Source organism: Acipenser ruthenus, chromosome 3, assembly GCF_902713425.1.
Source record: "Acipenser ruthenus chromosome 3, fAciRut3.2 maternal haplotype, whole genome shotgun sequence".
NCBI lineage: Eukaryota > Metazoa > Chordata > Actinopteri > Acipenseriformes > Acipenseridae > Acipenser > Acipenser ruthenus.
The window spans coordinates 48,639,291-48,657,331 of NC_081191.1; positions in this window are offsets into that span (position 1 = coordinate 48,639,291).

The following is an 18,041-nucleotide window of genomic DNA, read 5'->3' on the forward strand; positions in this document are numbered from 1 at the left end:
CTGCAGGAGGGGAGCCAGGACCCGCGGCGCCCCGGCGGTTTTCCCCCTTGCTCTTCTTAGCAGCCTATGCAAGGGCAGCTGCGGACCGCCAGCATCTTGTCCCGGTCCGTCCTGTCTTGAAGGGAGAGGCAGCTCCTGCTCCTCTCCCTCAGATGGTGGTGGAGGCAGAGGCAGCTCCTGCTGCTCCTCCCCATCTGGCTGCGAAGGCGACAGGGGCTCCTCCGCTTCTGGCTGCGAAGGCGGCAGGGGCTCCTCCCCTTCTGGCTGCGAAGGCGGCAGGGGCTTCTCCCCTCCCCTTCTGGTTGTGAAGGCGGCAGGGGCTCCTCCCCTTCTGGCTGCAAAGGCGGCAGGGGCACCTACCCTTCTTGCTGCGAAGGTGGCAGGGGCACCTCCCCTTCTGGCTGCAGCAGGGAAACCAGCAGGCATGCTCCATCTGCTGGTGGAGACGGGACCAGCAGGTACTCTCCCTCTGCAGGTGGCAGTGGTGGAGACAGAGGCAGCTCCTGCTGCTCTGCTCCTACCATTGGAGGTGATGGAGGCGGGACCAGCAGGCACTCCCCCTCTGCTGGTGGGAATAGGCGCAGCAGGCACCCCTCTGACAGTAGAGGGCAGTTGAGTGGGGAATGCCCCTGCTCACCACAGATGGGGCACCAGCAGTCATGCATGACCGCCCGAAGGATGGCATCCCAGCTGCTCTCCCACTTTGTGGCCAAGGCTGGTATCTCCCGCTTCTGGGGTCTCCCCCGGGGTACCTGGTCCTGGCTCGCTTGGGCAGCCCACTCCTCTCCCTGGTATTGGGTGGGGCAGATGGCCACGGTGTGCCCAAACTCCCCACGACCAGGGCACCACTCATCTATCACGTAGACAGGGCCGTCGTTCCCTGGTGGCAACTGTTGCTGTTGCTGCCGCTTTTGTTGCTTTCTACAGCTCTTCCTTCCCATCCTCCTTCCTCACTCCACACGTATTAAAAAATGAAAAAAAAATGAAAAAAACTGCAGTACCCGCGCTGGCCTGAGTCCAGGAGGCGCTGGTGATCCCACGCTGGACACCACATGTGACAGGATGGCTGGGCGGTGACGTCAGGTCAGATGCAGGAAGGTAAACACACTGACACCAAATACTGCAGTTTAACATAAAGAGATGTGGCGGCGCCGTTTTTATTAAGCAACAATAAATAAAATATTTAAACAAAAACACTGTGCTCACAGAGCAAAATAAAAGATTCAAACAGAAACAAAATCACGAACACAAAATATAAATACAGGTCAGGCTGGGCAGTCACTGACACTGTTTCTGTATATTTTAAAGTTTGTTTTCTCTCTCTCCTCGCTCTCTCACCTCTCGCTCCTCATACACCCACCACAAGTGCAGCGAGCTGCAGGCTTTTATGCAGGTGACCATCTCCCGATTTAGCAACAAATTAATCACTTAATTCGGGAGATGGCCACCTTCTGCACGAGGTTTTTAAACTGCTGTGGATGGGGCTTCCCACCCACGCTACTAAACAAAACAATAATAAAAACACCCAATGCGGCTACGCCGCTATATTTACAAAACAATAAATAAATACAAAAACAATACCCACGGCACTTCGCCGTCATCTACACATAAATACATAACGATAATAATAATAATAATAATCAACAACAAATACAAAATAACACAGGGGCAAAATACAGTTACACAGCAGGGCTCTCTACCGCCCTGCTACAGACTTGGATCGCGTTATTGAGGATAAAACGATGATAAAACTAGTGATCAAGAGATGATTTATCGGTATGCATGACTATGAAGAGGTATGTGAAAAATACAGAGAACAATGTTGATATGCAGTGCCTTTTAAACCTGTTTTACTGTGAACAAAAATACTTTGAAACAGCACGTCTAAAATAAACTGCGCGTGTGAAAATAAGTTGGACCTAACGCGCCTGAGACGCGCTGAATAAATGGACCGCAAAGGGTTAAAATAAACAAATCCTCAGTGGTCATAAATACAGTATGCACATCGGGAGCGAAGGGAACGACACAAATGAAAAGAAAAGACTTTTTACTCCTTTTGTGAAGACGAAATAAAATAAATAAAACACAGAAGAGCATGGGAACACCACACACTAAAAAAAGGAAACAGTTTAGGGAATACCACCAGCTTGTAAAAGAGCTAATGTGATTATTATTATTATTGGTCAACATTATTAAAACAAAGAAGCAGCATTTTACAGAAATACGAAACCAGTGTGTGGCACTCCCCATCACTTTGACTAAAATGAAGGTGAAATAAGAGAGATAGACATACCATCAATTTCCAATTGTTCTGCTATTTCTTGACATGTGCGTCCTTTGACGTGTTTGATTTGGCAGTGTATGATGCAGAGCTGTGCTTACACTCCAACTTTTAAGAATGTGTTTGTTAACATTTATGTATTTAGCTAAATCTGGACTTTTTTTGTAAAATCTCTGAAAAAATACGCAATTTACATTAATACAGGACATTTTTTTACACTTATTGGCACTGTTCACTGCAGTTTCACCGACACTCACCACTTAAAACATAATTTCTCCGGTTCTACCTAGAGTAATCGTCAATGGCGCATTTGAAAGGTAAGAACTTGGCCTAATTAGCAGTCATTTATGTATTTATTTAAAATGTTCTATCTTTTTTTTTTTTTTTTTTTTTTAACAGAACTGCCTCTTTAGTCGCGCCCCCCTTAGTGACACTCCACGCCCTCCCAGCACCATTGCTCTAGTACTCGTAGTGAAAATACTAAAGTGTAGTGATGTTCAGGTTCATGCTGGCCTTTAGCGACAGCTCCTGGATCGTGTTTAGCCATCTAAATAATAACAAACAGGTATAAGTTAGCAACGACAATAAACAAAACAAACACTCGCGGTCTCCCAACACAGTTTCTCTTTTCAGTTATGTTAATTAACCATTTACAAAGGAACAGATCACTACGTCCCCTTAAATACTGTCAACCGTGACCCCTTGGTTAACAAGCAAATCTGCCCCTCCAATCCGCACATGCCACACTGATTTATCGGGCAGCAGTGTGGAGTAGTGGCTGGGCTCTGGACTCTTGACCGGTGGGTCATGGCTTCAATCCCAGGTGGGGGACACTGCTGCTGTACCCTTGAGCAAGGTACTTGCTCCAGTAAAAACCCAACTGTATAAATGGGTAATTGTATGTAAAAATAATGTGTAAAAAATAATGTAATTGTATGTAAAATATTGTGATATCTTGTAACAACTGTAAGTCGCCCTGGATAAGGGCGTCTGCTAAGAAATAAATAATAATAATAATAATAATAATGTCTCAATGCACAATTACTGTTTTCTATCATTTCAAAGCATTCAAACAACCATAAGGCTCATTCCACCAGATATATTGCTTCCAGGAAGATTCCTGTCCAGAAATCTGCAGGGCTGCTACCTGGAAATCAGCACACACCTGTATCCCATTATGATATCGACCTTACGCTGGGATGCTTGTCTTGCAGTCTGTTTTTCCTAAATAGGGGGTGTGCACCTTTACCCTTCCTCCCAGAGAACTGCTAGGAGTCTGCCATAAGTGTGGATAGTGTACCTTACCCACGTCCCTAGAAATTAAGGTTACTCACATGTAACCGTAGTTCTAGGAGTGGTATATGAAGCACATCTGTGACAAGTTGGCTTGTGGTGATTTCAGACCCGGAAGAAGTAGCACACACACAGACAGCTCTGGGGTATGAATGAAATGCGCTGTTGCACAGGTTTAATTAATTTAAAAAAAGGTTTAAACAAACCAAACACTTTACGAAACAAATGGCACGGTGGCCAAAGGAAACAGACAAACAAACAAACACTGACAAACACTATAACAAGCAGTGGGCTGGTATAGAACCAGCGCGCATAGCAATTGTTAATTTGTTTTCTTTTACCTCCCCTCTCTCTGCTCCCATTCTCTACTCACCGAACACCCAACCCCGAGTAAGTGCTTCGTGCATCTATATATACAGCTGTGCCAGGATTCAATTACTAATTAATCATTCACTTGAATCCCAGCATGTGAACTAATTTGGACACAGAGCTAGACCCCCTATCCTGCCAAGTGGCGAGCATTCTGTATTACCTCTGTTCCCTCTGGTTGACAACCCTCAAAGTGTACTTGGCATATACAGTGCTGTGAAAAAGTATTTGCCCCCTGTCTGAATTTCTGCATTTTTGCACATTTTTCACATTGTATTTGGTCAGATTTTTTTATGGGTTGTAGTAGTATATAGAGAGAGTCTGAGAGAAAAGATGACACCAAAGTTTGGTGCTTCTTTCATATGTTTGGTGTGCAAGGTAATCAAACATGCAATCTTCAGGTGTAAAAAAGCTATAACCCCCCCCCAGTTAACTCAACCCAATTAAAGGGATAATTACGGTCAGCTGTTTGAGTACTTTGGTTAACCCACAGGCCTTATTTGGGCCAGCCCTGCCCAATATAAATCTGACACATTTAAGGCACATTTTGGCAGGATGTAAGGTGGCTCTTAGCCAAGGACGGTTTACTTGGCGCCATGACCAGGTGCTGCGATGTTTGGCCTTAGCATTGGAAGACAAGCGTAACATGACCAATATGTTGCCACCTGTTCCATCAAAACATTACACACAAAAGACAACATTCCTTCTCCCAGGAGAGCAACCGCCAAGAAAAGGTGTTAAAACCAATCCTCGCCCAGGACAACTGGAAGCTGCTAGAGACTGGAAAATGCTGGCAGATGTTGGTCAACGGCTTATTTTTCCACCTGAGATTGCCACCACTAACCTTTGACCAGATATTGTCTTGTGGTCTGGATCAGCACGCCTTGTTCACCTGGTAGAGTTAACAGTGCCATGGGAGGATGCTGTAGATGAGGCGTATGAGAGGAAGAAACTGCGATATGCTCAACTAGCCACTGAAGCGGAACAGCGAGGATGGAGAGTCCGGGTTTACCCAGTGGAGATGGGTTGTCGAGGATTTGTGGCACACTCTACAACCCGGTTTCTCAGAGACGTCGGATTCAGTGGCCAAGAGTTGCGTCGCACAGTGAAGAACTTATCTGAAGCAGCAGAGAGGAGCAGCAACTGGCTGTGGTTGAGACGGAAAGATTCTGGCTGGGGATCTCAAGCACAATATAAAGAAACGCTGATGTACGGGTAAGTAAGCTGGGCTGAGTTGAGTGGGGGACGGAGGGGGTGATGCTGGGATGCCAGAATCACCATCGAGCCCTCTTGAGGTGTCGTGGGCTAGTCGACAAAACACCGAGGATGGAAGGTGCCCACTTGAAGACACCAGAGATGTACCCTACTTAGCTCAATCCAGACAGTTGTCATGCTGATGTGCTGGCGGAGACCGCACTGTGGTTGATCCCCGGAGCCAACATCGCAGCCGTTGTGTGTGCTGATGCACTAGGGAGGCAATAAGCTGATCCCTGGAGTCAGCATTACACTTCAGCCATTAACACCAGACAGAAGGATATCTACATCATCATGTGGAAGGAAGCGCAAATGGATGGGGACACAGATGGATCACATTAGTTTACTGTAAAGCTACGTCTTAGTTGGTGCTAAGAGAGCGAGAGCCGAGTTCAAATCAGCATGAAGTTTTGACATCTACTCTCGTGTAATGGAAATCATGACTAACTTTGGCCCTTACCATCAGAGTGAAGTTGTCAGCACACAGGTTCTAGAGGCACATCAGAATGTAGAAAACGAGCAAACGGGTGCAACATTTTATTAAACAAATCTTTAATACAATCTTAAATAAAGTTATAATAAAAAAATAAGCTGGAGAAACATTACAATTACTAGTCGTAATTGCATTAACATTATTTAAAGACTAGTCACAGGTATACTGTAATAACACCGTAATAATAATAATAGTACAATCTGTTTCATTTACGGGGCTTTGCTGTGAAACAATTAAATGGGCTTTTAAATCCTCCATGTCCTTACTTTCTCATTTAAAAGTGGAATGAAGAATGAGAAAACGAGAGTGCAGCATTTTAATAATTGACTAGATATTTGTAATAGAGTTAATACAATTACGAATAGTGATTGTAACAAGTTGCAAGATTTGTTCTCCGGTGCTTTCCTTTCACAGTCGTACTATGAGTTTATCTTCTCATCTGTGTCGCAAGTACATTGATTTTTCTTTTAAACAATGTATTCTATTAGTTTAAATCTGTACTATGGCAGTACATTTACAGCTATAGCCTAAATCTAAGTCTTAATTATGACATACTCAGCTAACTAAATTAAACTAAAATAAATTACCTGTTAGTTTCAAGTTTATACGAAAAACAGGCCAACATATTCAACACAGTATTGGTTGTATGTAGTACCGCTGCTAATTTACAGTAATGCATGGCACAGTATTTGATATATTATATTAAAAGACTTGCTTTGGCTAACTTCAGATTACATGCAAGTAAACATTTTTTATTTATTGTCAAATTGTTAAATTAAAGTTACCTGTTAACTGTTAGGTGTCATTAATAAATGCTTGCAATAAATAGCATTAATACGAAGTGTTACTTTTAGTTGTCTTTCACAACAATTGCATATTAAAGCAAACGGGTGTGATTAATCGATTAATTAATCGTCCAGATGGGATTAAAAGAAAATGCCAAGTTTACATACCCCAATGGAAATTTATAGGAAAAATCTTTTGTAGCAAAAGTTTTGCTTTTGTGGATGAGGAAAAAAAGTTACAAGAAATAGATTTCTACAATTATTTATTTCAGCAATACTCCAAAAATTCCAATTCAGAAGTATTCATATCCTGACAAGGAAAATGAAATTAATAGCTAGTGGAGGCATCTTTAGCAATAATAGCCTTTTTTAAACAATTAGGATATTTGTAAGTGAGCTTTTGGCATGATTCTTTAGTGATTTTTGACCATTCTTTAACACAAAATTGTTCCAGTTCATTCAAATTCCAAAGACTTCTCATGTGCACAGCCTTCTTCAACTCATACAAAGATTCACAATCGGATTTAGATCAGGACTTTGACTAGGCCATTCCAGAACCTTGGTTTTATTCTTCTTTAACCATTCTGAAGTAGATTTTGATGTGTGCTTTGGATCGTTGTTGTGTTGGAACGTCCAGTTGTGCTTTAAACCAAGTTTTGTAGAGGAGGTAATCAAAATGAATGGCTGAAATAGTGGAGCACATAGGAAGGCTTCACCTTTCTTGAACATTGGAGCACATTCTACAACAAGCTACAACAAGGACTATCTATATAGGCGGGACGGACTGCACTTACACAAAAAGGGAACCAATCTACTCTGAGAAAGGATCCTTGAGGAGGTTCGGAAGCATTTAAACTAGAAAGGAAGGAGGGAGAAAACAAAAAACAGAAGGGAGATCACATCAAAACAAGGGCAACAACTCAGGTAAGACAGCCATTAAATGTATTTATCTAGAAACAAAATGTTAGAACTTGAAGCTACTGCACTAACAAGTAACTACAATGTGATAGGTGTTACAGAAACTTGGTTGTCTGAGCGTGATGGAGATGAATATAATATTCGTGGGTACACACTGTATAGGAAAGACAGGCAGGACAGAAAAGGCGGAGGGGTAGCGCAATACATAAGAAATAGTCTTGAAGCCCAGGTGTTAAATCTGGACAAAGAAAACAACACCAAATCAATATGGGTCAGAATAATGGACAAAAATTCAAAGGGCATAATAATAGGAGCATGCTATAGACTGCCAAATTCAGACGCCGAGCAAAATAATCTGTTATACAATGACAAATTAGAAATGCCTGTAGCAAAGGAGAAGCCATACTAATGGGGGATTTCAACTTCCCCATATAAAATGGAAAAACCCGGTGGGGAGCACGATGGATGGAATTGAAATGGTGGAAATGACAAATGACTGCTTCCAAATGCAATTTGTCAAGGCACATATAATAATGTAGACAGAATAACTAAAACAGGTCACCATTGGCAAACTCAGACCACAACATGGTCTCATTTGAAGTGATTTTTAAAACCCGAAAAGTAATGACTAAAGCTAAGGTTTACATTTTTAGAAAAGCAAACTATGAAGGTATGAAACAGAGACTAACAGAAGTGGATTGGAGTAAAATAGAGAAAACATCCACAGAAAAAGGATGGCTGTTTTTTTTAAAGTAGTACTAGAGGAGCAAAACAATTACATCCCAAAAGTAGACAAATCTAAATCTAAAACAAAATTGCCAAAATGGTTTAATAGATCAATTCCAAAAAAAAAAAATTCAGCAAAAAAAGGCACTTTACAGAGCATTTAAAAGGGACCAAAAACAAAGTACACAGAAAGAGTACTTGGAACTGCAAACACAAGTCAAAAAGGAAGTTAGAAAGACCAAGAGAGAGATATAAATGAACATTGCTAAGGGGGCTAAAACCAATTCCAAAATGTGTTTCCAATATTATAACAGCAAGAGAACATTCAAAGAGGAGGTTAAAAGTCTAAGAGACACAAATGCCAAAATCATAGACAAAGAAAAAAAAATAGCAAATATATTAAATGATTACTTTTCACAAGTTTTTACAAAGGAGGATACAGACAACATGCCCCACATGTCGACCTGTTCCTATCCAGTTTTAAATAACTTTAGCATAACAGAGGCAGAAGTGTTAAAGGGACTAGGAGCTCTTAAAATAAGCAAATCCCCTGGGCCAGATGAGATCCTCCCAATAGTACTCAGAAATGAAAGAAGTTATTTACAAACCGCTAACCAAGATCATGCAGCAGTCTCTTGACACAGGGGTTGTACCGACAGACTGGAGAATTGCAAACGTAATACCGATCCACAAAAAGAGAGACAAAACCAAACCAGGTAACTACAGACCAATAAGCCTGACTTCTATTATATGTAAACTTATGGACACTATAATAAGATCCAAAATGGAAAATTACCTATATGGTAACAGTATCCTAGGAGACAGTCAGCATGGTTTTAGGAAAGGGAGATCGTGTCTAACTAACCTGCTTGATTTATTTGAGGATGCAACATCGACAATGGATAACTGCAAAGCATACGACATGGTTTATTTAGATTTCCAGAAAGCTTTTGACAAAGTCCCACATAAAAGATTAATTCCCAAACTGAACGCAGTAGGGATTCAAGGAAATGCATGCACATGGATTAGAGAGTGGTTAACATGTAGAAAACAGAAAGTACTGATTAGAGGAGAAACCTCAAAATGGAGCGAGGTAAACAGTGGTGTACCACAGGGATCAGTATTAGGTCCTCTGCTATTCCTAATCTACATTAATGATTTAAATTCTGGTATAGTAAGCAAACTTGTTAAATTTGCAGACAACACAAAAATAGAAGGAGTGGCAAACACTGTTGCAGCAACAAAGGTCATCAAAATGATCTAGACAGCATTCAGAACTGGGCAGACACATGGCAAATTACATTTAATAGAGAAAAGTGTAAGGTACTGCACGCAGGCAATAAAAATGTGCATTATAAATATCATATGGGAGATACTGAAATTGAAGAAGGAATCTGTAAAAAAGACCTAGGAGTTTATGTTGACTCAGAAATGTCTTCATCTAGACAATGTGTGGAAGCTATAGAAAAGGCCAACAAGATGCTCGGATATATTGTGAAAAGTGTTGAATTTAAATCAAGGGAAGTAATGTTAAAACTTTACAATGCATTAGTAAGACTTCATCTAGAATATTGTGTTCAGTTCTGGTCACCTTGTTATAAAAAGGATATTGCTGCTGTAGAAAGAGTGCAAAGAAGAGCGACCAGAATTATCCCGGGTTTAAAAGGCATGTTGTATACAGACAGGCTCAAAGAATTGAATCTGTTCAGTCTTGAACAAAGAAGATTACGCGGTGATCTGATTCAAGCATTCAAAATTCTAAAAGGTATTGAAAATGTCGACCCAGGGGACTGTTTCGACCTGAAAACAGAAAAAAGGACCAGGGGTCACAAATGGAGATTAGATAAAGGGGCATTCAGAACAGAAAATAGGAGGCTTTTTTTAAACAGAGAATTCTTTGTTTTCGAGAAATTTCTAGAAATTATAAATTTTCCATTGGGTTATGTAAACTTTTGACTACATCTGTATACTGTATGTGTGTGTGTGTGTGTGTGTGTGTGTGTGTGTGTGTGTGTGTGTATGTGTGGTGTCTGTTAACTTATTCCCTTTTATTAAATAGGTCCTAATTAACCTGTTGCCAAGGGTAGAGTAAAACAGATGGTTACACTAAAAGCCCTTTCATGACTAATCATTGTTGATTTGGGGTTTGATATGGAATTAGCCTGATAAGTTTCATATATCAGAATTGCTGTTTACATTCAATATGAATTAAATGAGGAAATCATCTGTTGGTTGATACATACTATAATTACATTTGGTTTGCTGACACTTTCCATAAAGGTTCATTTAATTTGTTGTTCATGACTAGAAGAAGCAAATGTACATCTCTTATTTCCGGTCTGTACACACAGAGGTATTTGTCCTGGAACGTTTCTGCCAATTTCAAGGTCAGTGGGCTGACTCTACTGAGTCCTTTGATATGACAGCCAATAAGAGAACAAGCAAGACAGAAGATTGGGGGTGAAGGGAGAGGGAGAGAGAGATGCAGGGAGGGAAAGAGACAGGGAGGGGGAGAAATTGACTTCGAGGGGTGGAGGGGAGGGAGAAAACAAGGAGAGGGAGTGAGGCATGGAGTGTGAGAATGAAAAGACAAGAAGGAGAGAGGGAGGGATGTGTGGCATAGAAGGTAGCACTTTAGTCAGGCAGCTGCTGTCTATAAAGCTGGTCTGGTATTTCTAAGATGCCAGTAGTTTCCTCTCATCACTTCCCTGTGAGGTGTTTCCATTGCCTCTTAGTTCACCTGTCTTTCAGCTGAGTCTGCGTTTGTGACATTATATCTGTGTCTCCCAATATAAACACTTTACATATTGAACAGGCTAAACATTTAGGGTTTTATATTATTGCAATCATTGTCTTTATTCACTCATTAGCCATTTTGCATGTTGATTCGTTTGACTATGGGAACCCACATTTTAACTGTTATATAACACTTTAAATAAATGTTCCTATGTGAATTTTAAATGGATTTCCTCCAGTGATTGAATACTTTGATCCATAGGCAGTGTAGCATAATGCATTAGGTGTCTGCCAGTGAATCAGAGACCACAGTTATATATTAATTACTGTAATTCTGTTACTTTTTCTTTGATAACTAAACTTAAACTTGGCTTTCATTACTGTTTGCATCTGAAGTAAGGTGCCAAGTTGACCCCAATTACCCCAATTGTGTATTGTTGAACTTGGCTCTTTTTGTATACATCTGACCCCTTTTTTCCATTTTCATTTTCATTTTCAAAATTAGCGCTTTTTGTATAAACAGATGCTTTCTGTTAAATGAACACTACAGTCTGGGATTTCACTAAATTAATATGATAAAAGTAAGTGTTAGTTTATTATATTCATATTCTACTTTCAGTTCTAGAGGAGTCTTTTAAAAACAGAACATTTTCAGCTTACAGGGGCAGAACTGTAATATGATAAAGGGAGGACAATTCAGTTCACAGATGCATGGGGTGGGGGTAGGGTTTGTGCTGCTCTCAAGGCAAATTAAATTTCATCTGCGTCACGTGAGGAATTTTCTCCAGTAGCACATGTTGTAAGGGTGAGCCTTGTGATGATTTTGTCTAGACGAATCACTTGATGTAACTATTAAGACTGTTTATATAATCATTTTAAAATAAAGCACTGTAATATTAATAATGTAAGTCTAAATTCATACCTTAATTAAACCAAAAACTCATCTGTTTAAGCTTATTATATAATAATCAGAAATGCATATACATTTATTTTTACAATGTCATTGTATCTCAATTAAAATAAATTATTATTTATATTTTTACACTGTTTTGGTATTAAAAGTATTGTAACTAAATGTTCGGAGTTTGACATATCACATATCATATCATATTTTAGTTCAATACTCATCTTCAGTCAGCATGGGTGCTCTATAGGCAGCAACCATAGGAGGCTGTGTGGTCCAGTGGTTAAAGAAAAGGGCTTGTAACAAGGAGGTCCCCAGTTCAAATCCCATCTCAGCCACTGACTCATTGTGTGACCCTGAGCAAGTCACTTAACCTCCTTGTGCTCCGTCTTTCAGGTGAAACATAGTTGTAAGTGACTCTGCAGCTGATGCATAGTTCACACACCCTAGTCTCTGTAAGTCACCTTGGATAAAGGCGTCTGCTAAATAAACAAATAATAATAATAATAATAAGTTAATTACAGATCTGGCCCTGGAGACATTGATAACAGAGAATAGGATAGAAGTGCTTTGTGATCCAAACCGATCGGCCTCCAAGGCTGGGTAGCAACCGTTACTTCCCCCAAGGGGAACCTAGAGGGGGAAATGTAAGAGAGTTAGGATATATTTGGCCGGGGATCCCCTATGACCGTGGAGAACCTTTGGTAGAGGACAAGGTTGGGAAGCAACATAGTGGAGGAGGAAGGGAGGATGGAGTAAATGAAAAATGCAAGACAGAGAATAAAGGCGTGACAGGGTTTAAATTGGGAGATTGGCAGATAATATTACTGGCGGGACAGAACGAGGGAGGCACCCTAGCTCCTGCCCCTCGAACCAAAAATGGATACCTGAAATCAGGAAAAGAGTTTGTTTTTGTATGATCTTATAGGCAGTATAGCTTTAAATTTATATGTTTTAAAACACCTTGCAGCAAACTACTGTACGTGTAACTGCCAGTTTCAATGTAGTCTCCTCTCTGTAGAGGGCTATAATTTGATCATTGAGATTCCCAGCTAGACCGTGATTCTGTCAGAACTTGGGCATGTCTTGTTTACAGTTCAGGCAGCACATATGAAACAGTGACCACACTGACTGACCACAAGAATATTCCCATAGTAGAGGTGCTTGCTTGTCTGACTGGGGTGTTCCTTGAGTGGCTCCAATTTTAGACAGTAGAAACAAGCAAATGCAATAGAGAATCTGTCATATTGACTGTGATGGCAATAAGTTTTTTTTTCTTGTTCTCTAAAGAGTCTATCCAAACTATTCAATTTTGATTACTGAAGTCTCAAATACACAGCACATTATTATTATTATTATTATTATTATTATTATTATTATTATTATTATTATTATTAATTATTTTTAATGTATTTATTTGTATTTATTTATGTATTTATTCATTATTTTGTCAATATCAAGATTTACATGTTAATTAAGATTCAAGCCACCACCAAGGTTTTATAGCAGGGACACATTTGAAAACCACACAGTACATTTTGTCTCAGTGGATAAGGGTTTCAGACAAGGTTCAATGCAGCCAAAAGACCAGTCATCCGGGGCAGTACACTTACCTACCAGTCAGGCCGGAAAGGACAGGAGTCTGAGGACATGTATAGCTGACGTAGATGTTTGCATGATTCTGAAGGGCTTTTTAGTCAGACATAACACCTTAAAGCTGATTTGAAACTTTACAGGTAGTCTGTGAATCTGGGCCTGGAACAGGGTGATGTGCTCAGTCCTGTTAAAATTTGAATTTGACACATTTTGAATCAAAGGCAAGGAAGGGTCTTGACATCAGCAGACAGGTGATGGTGTACCATAGTTTATTTGATTATAAAAGACAGATTTCACCACAGAAGAATTTTGTCAGGAGCATCGTCCAAAACAAAGGACAAGTAGATATGGAGCCAGCTGTAGTGTACTGAAAATGGGTAACTGCTGACAATAACTACCATGACTACAACCGCTACGCCCGCTACTCCCTGCTCCCTCCAGATAAGTTTAATGGACTGTGTTTGTGTCTAGACTGAACTGACAACAGTCCATCCCACAAACACAATCCAAAAGCACCACCTGGGTTTGCCCACATTCTACTTGTTTTGGTGGTATCTAAAAAAAGTGTGTGTGAGTCTACTAAGTCTGTTTTTGTATTAAAAGTAACTGCTGTGCTGTGCAGGGGTAGTGGTGCTCCGGGTGATAGTGCTGTGCAGGGGGAGTGGTGCTCCGGGTGATAGTGCTGTGCAGGGGTAGTGGTGCTCCGGGTGATAGTGCTGTGCAGGGGGAGTGGTGCTCCGGGTGATAGTGCTGTGCAGGGGGAGTGGTGCTCTGGGTGATAGTGCTGTGCAGGGGGAGTGGTGCTCTGGGTGATAGTGCTGTGCAGGGGGAGTGGTGCTCTGGGTGATAGTGCTGTACAGGGGGAGTGGTGCTGTGCTGTGCAGGGGTAGTGGTGCTCTGGGTGATAGTGCTGTGCAGGGGTAGTGGTGCTCCAGGTGATAGTGCTGTACAGGGGGAGTGGTGGTCTGGGTGATAGTGCTGTGCAGGGGTAGTGGTGCTCTGGGTGATAGTGCTGTACAGGGGAAGTGGTGCTCTGGGTGATAGTGCTGTGCAGGGGTAGTGGTGCTCTAGGTGATAGTGCTGTGCAGGGGGAGTGGTGCTCTGGGTGATAGTGCTGTGCAGGGGGAGTAGTGATCTGGGTGATAGTGCTGTGCAGAGGTAGTGGTGCTCTGGGTGATAGTGCTGTGCAGAGGTAGTGGTGCGGTGCTGTGCAGGCGTAGTGGTGCTCTGGGTAATAGTGCTGTACAGGGGGTGTGGTGGTCTGGGTGATAGTGCTGTGCAGGGGGAGTGGTGCTCTGGGTGATAGTGCTGTGCAGGGGGACTGGTGCTCTGGGTGATAGTGCTGTGCAGGGGGAGTGGTGCTCTGGGTGATAGTGCTGTGCAGTGGTAGTGGTGCTCTGGGTGATAGTGCTGTGCAGGGGTAGTGGTTTTGTGCTGTGCAGGTGTAGTGGTGCTCCGGGTGATAGTGCTGTGCAGGTGTAGTGGTGCTCCGGGTGATAGTGTTGTGCAGGGGTAGTGGTGATCCAGGTGATAGCGCTGTGCAGGTGTAGTGGTGCTGTGCTGTGCAGAGGTAGTGGTGCTGTGCTGTGCAGGGGTAGTGCTCTAAAAGACTTAGACCCATAAGCATAAAGGGAGATATCTTGGAACATGATCCAGAAGAGTGAGAAGGCAATCTGATATTCATCTTGCCAGCGCTTCTGGCAGTGTATGATCTCCCCTTTTGCAGTACCAACTGCATTAACCCAATCAGCTATCTCCTAGCATATTTTTTCAGCCACAGAACCTTGTATTTCTGAACAGCTGATTGGCAAGTACATCTTCTTTTAATACTGCCAGTTACTGGAGGAGTGAATGTAGGTTTTCTTAACCTCTCACTCACATCCAGCACTTTTAGTATAGGAGTCCCTTGCTACACAGACACTGTTATGCCGTACATTTGGATATGCCTGATATGTCCCTGATCATAATCAACTTAGTGTGATGCTAGGAATTGCATTATCCTAACAGACTCATTGAAAAAAAATGACTGTTATACTGAGTGGATGAAAATAAACCCAACAACAGATACAAGTAGTCTACTAAATCACTAAAATTAAATTAAAAGAGGACATAAATTCAAGCTCTACAGAGTTTAAACAAGCTGCGATCAATCGGTTGGAAAAGGGCAAGAAGCTTTCAGAAATACTGTTGGACTCCACTGGTTTGAAATGCAAGATGTGGAATACAATATTCTGAATGTGAAGTATTTAATTGCTTTTTACAAAGAAAACAAAAGTAGTAGGTAGGCTATGTGTTACTTGTAGCCACCTATATGCTACACAGTTTTCTATGTACATTTAAAAATGATGTATTTCTGTAAAGTGTGTGCCGTGTATGTAAGATACTGTACAGCATCATAACATGTTAATGCGGCACCATGATCTGTTTGTGCACTCAGTAGGCTACGGTAATACAAAATGTGCAAAAATTGTTTAGATCTTTTATTTAATATCATGTAACCAAAGAAATTACAAAATGATATTGCAAAAGTCTACCGGAATCCATAATAATAGTAGAGGATTTCATGTTAGATTTCGAAAGTATTTAGTGAGGTGACGAGATATGTAGCAGGGACGGGTTCACCCGGCCCCGCTGGTCCCACTGCCCCTGATCTCAGTTCCCTTTGAACGCATTGCTATTATTATTATTATTATTATTATTATTATTATTATTATTATTATTATTTATTTCTTAGCAGACGCCCTTATCCAGGGCGACTTACAATCGTAAGCAAATACATTTCAAGCGTTACAATACAAGTAATACAATAAGAGCAAGAAATACAATAACTTTTGTTCAAGCAAAGTACAAGTGTGACAAACCATAATTCAATAATACAGCAGGTAATAGTGATAGTTACATCAGGATATGATTAAATAGTGATAGTTACATCAGGATGTGATTAAATACAAAGTACTACAGGTTAAAAACTTGGCAGATTACAGTATTCTGAAGTACAGGATTAAATGCAGTAAAATAGGGGGCTGATAAGAGCAAAATAAAGCACATTTACATGAAGGGTGATAGTGTCCCAGGATACAAACAGAGGAGTTCTACAGGTGCTCTTTGAAGAGGTGGGTCTTCAGGAGGCGCCGGAATGTGGTCAGGGACTGGGCAGTCCTGACATCTGTAGGAAGGTCATTCCACCACTGCGGGGCAAGGGTGGAGAAGGAGCGGGCTTTGGAGGCAGGGGAGCGTAGCGGTGGTAGAGCCAGTCTTCTAGTGCAGGCGGAGCGGAGAGGATATAGTGGGTCCATTGAGCCAGTCTGACTGGATATATGCACATTTTAGTAGTGGTGGACTACGCAACAAGATATCCAGAGGCAGTACCATTGAGATCCACTTGTGCCGCAGCAGTTGCTCGAGAGTTAATCCAGATTATAGCGAGGGTAGGGATTCCAAAAGAAATCCTCATTGATCATGGAACAAACTTCATGTCACAATGTTTGAAGGAGTTGTAAAAATTATTGCAAATTCAGTCCATTCGGACCTCCGTTTATCATCCACAGACGGACGGTTTGGTGGAACGGTTTAATCAGACTTTGAAACAGATGCTAAAGCGGTTTGTCAACTAAGAACAGAAACATTGGGCTAAACTCCTCCCCTACCTGATGTTTGCAGTGAGAGAGGTGCCTCAGAGCCCGACCGGGTTCTCTCCCTTTGACTTGCTGTATGGGAGGCAACCCCGAGGTATTCTTGATCTTGTGAAAGAAGGGTGGGAGAAGCAAATAAAGAATTCCAAAAACATAGTCAAGTATCTGATTTCACCAGATTTCAGTAAATATTTAATCATTCAGACTGATGCTTCCTAAATTGGTCTGTTGGTGGTCCTGTTCCAACAAGTTGATGGAGTAGAACACCCTATCATTTACTTGAGAAAAAAAATGGCTCCTAGGGAGATTAATTACTCCGTCATTGAGAAGGAGTATTTAGCCATCAATTGGGACGTTCTTTCTCTCTTGTCACTGATCCTTTAAGGTGGTTACATACAATGAAGGACAACAATGCCCGGATAACTCGTGATAACTGGCACTGCAACCCTTACACTATACAGTGAAATATTTTACAGGTAAGGAGCATCAAAAGGCTGATTTTCTTTCAAGGGAGGGCGGACCACTGGGGAATGTAGAGTTGGCTGCAGGCCAGGCAGCGATTGGTTACACCGGGGGGTCGGGCTGATTGCAGGGATGAGTTAGGTAGTACAAAGGGGACGGAGCTACACTGAGTATTTGACTAAGCAGCCGGAGGCTGCTTTTTTTTTTGCTTTTCTGTTGTTGCAGAGGTGTAATACGGATACCGGAGCTGCAGCCATGGAGCCAGCGCTAACCCTGAATCACCGTCTCACTGCACAGCACAGCACAAAGAAACACCACCAGCAATTCACAGACACTCGCACCAAGAGCATAGTTTCATGGTTTTTGTGGTTATTGGAGTGTCTTGATTTGTTTTGTTTGTTTTGTTTGGGACTGCAACCCTGCTTTATTTTTGAGATGTTTATTTTTGTTGTTAAATAAACACGGACAGTTTTGGGAGCGAAAACCTGGTTTGGACATTGCATTTATTACACCCGTTTGCACATCCTGTTCACAATGCCTAATATGCAAATTTATATTTTTATATAATGTAATGTGTACAGAGAATAACGTT